The 8739-nt window shown below is 44.3% G+C and overlaps 1 protein-coding gene across 2 annotated transcripts in view; it reads right to left on the bottom strand.

Moving 5' to 3' along the window:
* EPS15 (epidermal growth factor receptor pathway substrate 15) overlaps positions 1–8739 on the bottom strand; it is a 2462763-nt gene that overhangs the window by 2029713 nt on the left and 424311 nt on the right. The gene's annotated exons all lie outside the window — the stretch shown is intronic.

Below are 8739 nucleotides of genomic sequence, written 5' to 3'. Positions count from 1 at the left end.
TATATAAACACACACACACACACACACACACACACACACACATGCATATGGATTCACTTCAGAAGCTCGAAATACTGAAATCTCGAATTTCAGTATCTCGAGCCCAAGAAGTGGAATCCACAAAACAACAAAAACTAAAAACTGCAAAATTCAAAACCTCGAATACCGTAAGTTTTGAATTTCGTAGTTTTACTATACACACACACCATCCACCACACAAACACACACAATCACTCTACAACGCTGAGTTTAGAAAAAAGGCTACTACAAAATGACAGTTATGTGCTTAATTTAAAATTAGATCTGCTGAGATTTTTCTACTTTCACTACTGAAAGGACTGCCAAGCATGTTCTACTTGGCAGCTAAAACTTTCAGAGGCTATTATTTCACTTCTTCGTACGGTTCCTATTGATGATGCATTGTGCTCATTTCTTTTACCTCTGTTTTCTGACCCAACTATTGAAAGCAAGAAACAAACTACAATACGCCTTCCAGTACTCAAAGCTGGGGGGGGGGTCCAGAGTACCAGCTTCATCCCAGCCAAGTAGAGGACAGCCATTGTCATCCCTTTGCACAAAGGTGGAGCATCCACCGATCCAGGAATTTACAGACTCATCAGCCTAACTAGCCTGATCTGAAAGGCCATGGAACACATTATCATGGATATCATTAATAAGGACACTGACAACCTCCAAACACTCAATCCCACACAGTTTCATTTAATCAAGGGGAGGTCATGTCTGTTAAACTTGGTCGACTTCTTTGAGACAGTCACCAAAGCTATGGACGAGGGGAAGACTGTGCACATCGCCTACCTTGACCTGGCCAAAGCCTTCGATACTATTCCCACTCTGGTATAACAGATAAACTCTCTCGACTAGGCATCAATCCGTAGGTTACCAGATAGGTAGCAAACTGGCTCACTGATGGAACCCACCTAGTCAAAGTAGGGGGAAATCACCTCAAGCAGTTAGACCCCGTAATGAGTGGTGTACCCCAGGGATTGGTCTTGGGGCCTCTGCTGTTTGGGATATACTTTTCTGAGGTGCAGGCCAAAGCCAGTGGGCTATGGCTGAATAAGTTTGCAGATAACTGCAAGCTGGGTGCTCTCATCAATTCCCGTAATGTTGACATCCACCAAGAGTGTCTCAACCCAAACAAATAACTGGGGCTAGAAACATGGTCTCAAATGCAAAAAATGCATGATCATCCCCTTTGGGGAGAGTGATGTCACCATAATTTATCACATTAATAACAAAGTCCGCAGCACGCAATCAATCCTGAGGGATTTGGGCACCTAGAGGTTGATAGCAAACTGACTTTTGATCACCATATTGCCTCCATTGCATAGAAAGCTTTTTACATGACCCACTTCATTAGTAAGGGTATCGCATCCAGGGACAAGGAGGCCATAACATCCCTGTATTCTTCCCTTATAAGACCCATTATGGAGTACAATGCCCCTTTCAGCATTTACCTCACAAAGCACATGCAGCAGCTGGAGAGACCACAGAGGTTCCTCACCCGGAGAATCCAGGGCCTTAAACATCTACCCTACACAGAAAGGCTAAAAGCCCTGTCTCTCTACTCAGTCTCATACAGACTCCTCAGAGGTGACCGCCGTCTGGCATACAAAGCTATCTCAGACTCTGCCTTGATGGGACTGCTGCACATCTGCAAGTCAAGCTCCACTCGAATACCCGCACGCACAACCTTAACCTGGTCTGTGACATCACTAGGACTTGTTGGCGGGACACACATGTATCCCAGAGAGTCCCCTTCTGTGGAATAGACTCCCTCTCCACATCAAGCAGAGTACCTCATTAACCCTTTTTAAGCGCAACCTGGACAACTGGATGGGGAAAAGAAAATACACCCCTGGGATTCCACCTGTGTCCCTGCTGGACAAGGGTATCGGGTGCTGACTTGTCGGAACATGGGCTAAATTCTTGACTAGGCCTGTAAAGGCCTCAGGGCCAATAGCCTAGTAACTTCCTATGATTCTATGATCCTAGCCAATTTAGAAAACTGTGGTCCAAGCAAAGATCCAAATTTCATACAGGTATTGATTTTCTTATTAAAGCAGAGGTCTCCAACAGGGACACTCTCCATCAGAAAGCCAGTGACAGTGTACACACCTGATGACCCCACTGGAAAAGTATTTGCCAGCTACAAACAACTATTGAGCATTATGGCATTCTCTGGGTCACTACTAACAGCTAAGTACCAGCATGAGACCTCACACTGGAAGTAGCCCTAAGAACTCCCTAGAGTTGAGGTACATATCCAATGGAGAACAATGCAGTCCTGCCTGGTTTGAACATAACAAATCACTACATATGCTAAAATGGGAAAATATCAAAGCATCAAGGTCAAATTCCTCCTGTGACCAAGAACCTAAGCCAAAGGAGTACTGTGTGAACCCACTGTACTTTCTTTTAACTGACAGTGGATGCAAAATGTCAAAAAGTTCCAAGACAAGAGCATGACTAAACTCCAATCCTACAAAGAATGGTGCTTACAAGAAAATTCCTGTGCTTTATGGACAGATGCTGTACTCAGAAGGCAAAGACAGAGCAAAACTCACTGCAAAAAGAACAATTGTGTAAAATCTTACCATGACTATAGATGTACTTCTCTTCTATATGCTGCAGTACTGATAACATGGGGGAGGTCTGTCTCCGGCTGAATCGTACATCCGGCCAGTATACCAAAGTCTAAATACTTCTGTAAGTTATGTGCGATGCCACACATTACACAGCATACGTCAGCCATAAAGAGATGTCTGGTACAAAGAGGACATCAGCATGTGCCTACCTCAAAATTGAATGCCGCAAAGCACCAGTCTGTTAGGAGAGAAATATATAACCAGGAAAGCATCAGGAGGAAGGTGGGGGGGGGGCAATACTGCAGCATATAGATGAAAAGGACATATAAGGTTATGATAAGATTTCACACAACTATTCTATGTCCTTCTATTCATATGCTGCAGTATTCATAACATCAGGGAGAGTGCCAAAGCTTATGCAGTGGAGAACTTGAGAGGAGGAGCAGAAACATTTTCCACAAAACCATGGAGAACAGCTCTGACAAACCCTGCCCTGGACCTAGAAAGGACATCCAGTTTATACTGTTTGGTGAAAGTATGGACAAAAGACCAGGTATCTGCATCCAGGATTGAGGCTATATCCAACCCTTTAAAGAAGGCCCAAGAAAAGGACACTGCTCTTGTGGAATGTACCCTTACAGGAGAAGGGAGATCCTTGCCATTGGCTGAGTAACAGAAGGAAATGGTTTTGGAAATCCAGGTGGAAATAGTTTGCTTGGAAACAGGTTGGCCTAGGGCCCTTCGGTGATAGGAAACGAACAATCTCTCGGACTTACGGACAGGCTTAGTTTTGCTCAAGCAGTATTCTAAGATGCCTATGTACATCCAAGGCATGGAGAATCCTCTCACTGGAAGACTGGGGAGAGTGAAAAAAGGTAGGGAGATTGACAGCCTGGGTTCAGGGATAAATCATAGACTACCTTGGGCATAAATGATGGGTTAATCCCAAGAAAAACCCTGTCCCTATGAAACACTGTGAAGGGAGAGGAGGCCATGAAAGCTTGTAGCTCAGAGAACTTTCTGGCATAGGTAACAGATACTAAAAGAAAGTACAGTTTTGTACCTACCATAAATGTAGATGTTCGAATGCTAATACAGCTGCAGTCATAACAGATGGGTTCTCCTGCCGTCAGGCGGGTCCTCGGTCGGCCGAATTCCAAAGTCTAGGTCCGGCGTCGGTTGTCGTCGCTTCTTCCCTGACGTCAGTGCGACAGGGGTATAAAGGAACCAGCCAACGCCATTTTCTTTAGGTTTTTCTTGCCCCAGATGTCAGGTGCCCCCAGAAGGAAGGCAATAATAAATTAGTGTGATAATGCAGTGCTATATAATCAAAATACAGTAGTTGCAAGCAAATACATCATAAATGAAAACCCCAATCAGGTTGTATGAGGATGTGTTAGCCTATAGGCCTGTCCCAAGAGGGGAAGGAGGGAGGGAAACCTGGACTGCAGCTGTATTAGCACTCGAACATCTACATTTATGGTAGGTACAAAACTGTACTATGTTCATCGTGCATACAGCTGCAGTCATAACAGATGGGTAGAATCCCAAAGCTAAAAAAGGGGTGGTAGGCACTAGTTGGAACTAGGAGGAGCCAGAATGCCCTGCAAGACTGCAGTGGCAAAGCCTGCTCTAGATTTGGAGTATAATGGTAGGTTGTAGTGCTTGGAGAAGGTATGCACAGAACTCCAAGTGGCTGCTTCCAAAATATCCTTGGTAGGAACTCCTCTAAGGAAGGCTGCAGAGGTGGCTGTGGCCCTGGTGGAATGAGTTCTAATGCCTGTATGAACAGTTTTGCCATGAAAGGAATAGCAAAAACGTATGCAGTGGGCTATCCATTTTGAGACTGTCGGTTTGGAAATTGGCTTCCCTTGAGCTCCTACCGCATAGGCCACAAAGAGCTGTTCTGATTTTCTGAAAGGCTTTGTTCTATCCAAATAATAACGCAGCTGCCTGTGGATGTCCAAGGAATGTAGTAATCTCTCCCCTTAGTTTTGAGGATTAGGATAAAAAGTAGGTAAATGTATGGCCTGATTTAAAGCTACCCTGGATACCACTTTAGGCATAAAGGACGGGTTGGTTCGTAAGGAAACTCTGTCCTGATGGAAGATGATAAAAGGCTAGACAGCCATGAGAGCCTGTAGTTCTGAAACTCTACGAGCTGAGGTGATAGCCAGAAGGAAAGCTGTTTTCCAGGACAAATATTGCAAATCTGATGAGGTAGCTGGCTCAAAAGGAGTCAAGGTCAATTTTTCCAGAATGAAATTAAGATCCCAAGCAGGTATTGGTTGTTTCCTTGGAGGCCTTAAATTCTTAGCCCCTCTGAGGAACTGTCTTAAGAGAGGGTGAGAGAATAAAGGTGGATCAGTGTTGTATTCTGCTGAAATGGCTGAGGCATGTATTTTGATGGAGGAGAAAGAAAGTCCACTGCTTAGCAGTTCAGCCAAATATTGTAGTATCTGAGGTGAATTCAGTTTTCCAGGATCCTGCCCCTTTTTCTCATTCCAGACACAAAAACGTTTCCATTTTGCGGAGTAAGCTTTTCTAGTTGATGGCCTTCTGGCCACCAAAATGACATCCTGCACCTCCTTGGAGAGTAGGGCCTGTTGAGATGCTAAGGAATCTTCCATGCGGCTAGATTGAGTGTTTTTTGCTGGCTGTGAAGAGTTTTGTAACTGTGCTGAGTCAGAAGAAGAGGCATTAGAGGCAGGGTCCATGGAGGGGAATGCGTCAGGCTCCTCAAGAGTGGGTACCAGTGTTGCCTTGGCCAGTCCGGAGCAATGAGAATCATCTTTGGTCTGTCTGCTTTGGTCTTTAATAGAACTTTGGGCAACAGAGGAAGAGGAGGGAAGGCATAAACTGTCATTGATGTCCAACTGAAAGAAAAAGTCTCCACTCTCCAGGCCTTTGGATGGAAGATCCTTGAGCAGAACTTTGTTAATTGATGATTTTTGTGGGAGGCAAAGAGATCTATGTCTGGCCTTCCCCATTCTTGGATTATTTCTGTAAAAACTTTTGGATGCAATTTCCATTCGTGTGGATCTGTCATATTCCTGCTTAGGTTGTCTGCCAGTGTGTTTTCCTTGCCTGGCAAGTACTGTGCTTGTAGTTCCATTTGTAAGTCCATGGCCATGTTCCAAAGTGACATGGCCAGTCTGCATAGGGGGTAAGAATGTGTTCCTCCCTGTTTGTTTATGTACCACATAACTGTGGTGTTGTCCGTTCTTATCAATACTTGACCTGGTTGTAGAAGGTCCTTGAAAGCTATAATAGCATTTATTACTGCTAGCATTTCTTTTGATTGATGTGAAGGTGCTTTTCTTTTGGGACCATTTGCCCTGAATGCACCGATCTGTCATGTGCCCCAGGTGTAGTCCGAGCGTCTGTTGTGATGACTTGATTTGCTTGAGGCTTGCTGAATGGAAGACCTGTGTTTGATTGACATGCTTGAGCCCACCACAGAAATTCTTTTTGCAGACATGGAATTAGTGGTATTATTGTTTCCAAACTGTGGCTGTGCTGAGACCATATGTTTTTCAGGTACCATTGTAGTTTCCTCATGTGCAGCTTTGCACATGGGATTAGTAAGATGCAAGATGCCATGAATCCCAGAGCCTGCAGGATATTCCTTGCAGTCAGCCTGGTGCAATTTGCTAGTGTTCTGAAATATTGTATTAGTTGCCCCTGCTTCTCTGGCATGAGGTAGGCCATCTGGGTGTTTGTGTCCAAATTGGCACCCAGGAAAATTATCTTCCGAGAGGGTATTAGCCTTGATTTCTTTTTGCTGACTGTGTATCCCAGAGATTTCAACAACATTATTACATAAGCCAGATGTTTCAGAAGAATATGCTTGCTGTCCGCTTGGATCAGGCAGTCGTCCAAATAGGGGTATATTTGTATCCCTTGAAGTCTACAGTATGCAATTACTGATGCCAGGCATTTCGTGAATACTCTGGGCGCAGTAGATAAGCCAAAGGGCAATGCAGAGAATTGATAATGGGTTGAACCTGCAAGAAATCTGAGGTACCTTCTGCAATTTTGTCTGATTGGGACATGCAGGTATGCCTCCTTGAGGTCCAATGTTACCAGCCAAGACTCCTTGCCCAGCATGGGAAGAAGTTGCTGTAGAGTGAGCATCTTGAATTTTGTGCAGTAGAAATGTGTTTAGGATGGATAGATCCAAAATAGGTCTCCAATCTTTTCCCTTCCTTGGCACCAGAAATAGCCTGGAATAAAAACCTTGACCTTGCTCGTGCGTAGGTACCTCTTGAATAGCTTTCATGTTTATGAGATCTGTAATTTGTTTTTGTGTCTCTGCCCTTTGATTGTGTGGCAGGTTTGGCATGCCTCTCATTTTTGGAAGGGTGTGAAAATGGAATTTGTAGCCTCTGTTTATAATGTCCAGGATCCATTTGTCCTTTGTGACAACATGCCAGTTTTTTGAAAATAATGCCAGCTTTCCTCCTAAGGGGGCTGCCATTTGAAACCTGGTTGGCATGCAAAGGGGAAAGTCATTGGGTTTGCTTTCTGAAAGATTGCGAGTTGTCCTCACCACCTCTTTGTGTAGGGGCTTGCCATTGTCTGCCTCTATACAATCCTTGGGATTGTCCTCTGCCCCTCGGGCGCCTGTATCTGCCTCTTTGGGGTCTGTCTGTGGCAGGAAAGGACCAGTTTTTGGAAGGCCAATTTCTACTAAAACGTGGGGGTTGAACCTGTAGAAATTCTTTCACAGTTTGCATTGATTTAGCCTTTTCCTCCATTTTCCTTAATACCTCCTCAGCATTAGCACCAAATAGTACATCCTTTTGAAGTGGGGCATCTAGTAATTTAGCTTTGACATGATCAGGCAAGGCTTGTTCCTTGAGCCAGGCATGCCTACGTATGACTGATCCTGTAACAGCAGCTCTACATGATGCCTCTAGAGCATCAAAACCACATTGTAAGGTATGCTAACCCACTTGTTCTGCACTATGCATCAAATCCTGCAACTCCTTCAAGTCTGGTTGTTCAGGTTGTGACATTTTACTCTTCAATTGTGATAACAGAAACTGTTGGTATTTTAGCATATGAAATTAGAAGTTATGTACCTACCATAACGTTCCATGTTAGTTGTCTTCTCTCGCCTTCTTTCTTGCTGGATGGGTTCGGAGCCGATCCTCGGCTCCGACTCGGCACTTGCTTTAGCTCGAGAACTCCTTTTACCAGCTCGAGGCAACCCTATATCCCATGATGCAAGGCGGAACTACCTCAGATCTCGTTTGGCAGCTAACTTACCCTGCTAAAGGTTATCCTAACCAAAATAGGAACAAAGTTTCCTAAAAGAAGTCCTCATAACAAAGATCCAGAGGAAACAAACTAATAGGAACTCTTCAAGATCTGTCCAGGCCAGGGGGAAGGAGGGAGGGATGCAAGAAAGAAGGCGAGAAGACAACTAACATGGAACGTTATGGTAGGTACATAACTTCTAAATGTTAAGTTGTCAATCTCGCCTTCATTCTTGCTGGATGGGACCACGTCCCTAGCACCTGTATCACCGGTGGCTCAATGGAACAGACTCTTGAGAACTGTGGAACCAAAACTGGCCCTATCTCTGGAGGCCAAATCCAACTTGTAATGAGAAACAAAGGTATGAGGCGTGGCCCAAGTAGCTGCTGCACAAATGGTATCAATGGGAAGTCTATCCTGAAAAGCTGCAGAAGTGGATAGACTCCTGGTCGAGTGTGCTTTTGGCTTAGAAGGTAGTTGTTTGCCTCTGAGAGAGTACACATAGGAAATGGTGGAAGTCAACCATCTGGATAAGGTCACTTTAGAAACTGGAAGACCTAACCTGTTTTCTGCATAAGAGACAAACAATTGGTCCGATTTTCTGATTTGTTTAGTCCTATGCAAGTAGTACCTGAGCTGACGATGGACATCCAAAAAATGCAATTTCTGTTCAGCTCTGTCAGAATAGTTAGGGAAAAAGACTGGTAATTCTATAGATTGGTTAATATTGGTTTGAGATACAACCTTGGGGAGAAAGGAAGGGTTAGTTCTTAACGATACCCTGTCCTTATGAAAAACCAAATACGGTGAACGAATACAGAGAGCTTGAATCTTGGAAACCCTTCTAGCAGAAGTGACAGCCAGT

This window comes from Protopterus annectens, chromosome 10.part0 (genome assembly GCF_019279795.1).
Source record: "Protopterus annectens isolate FY-2018-M chromosome 10.part0, PAN1.0, whole genome shotgun sequence".
Classification (NCBI taxonomy): domain Eukaryota; kingdom Metazoa; phylum Chordata; order Ceratodontiformes; family Protopteridae; genus Protopterus; species Protopterus annectens.
This window is presented reverse-complemented; position numbering and strand designations above follow the sequence as displayed.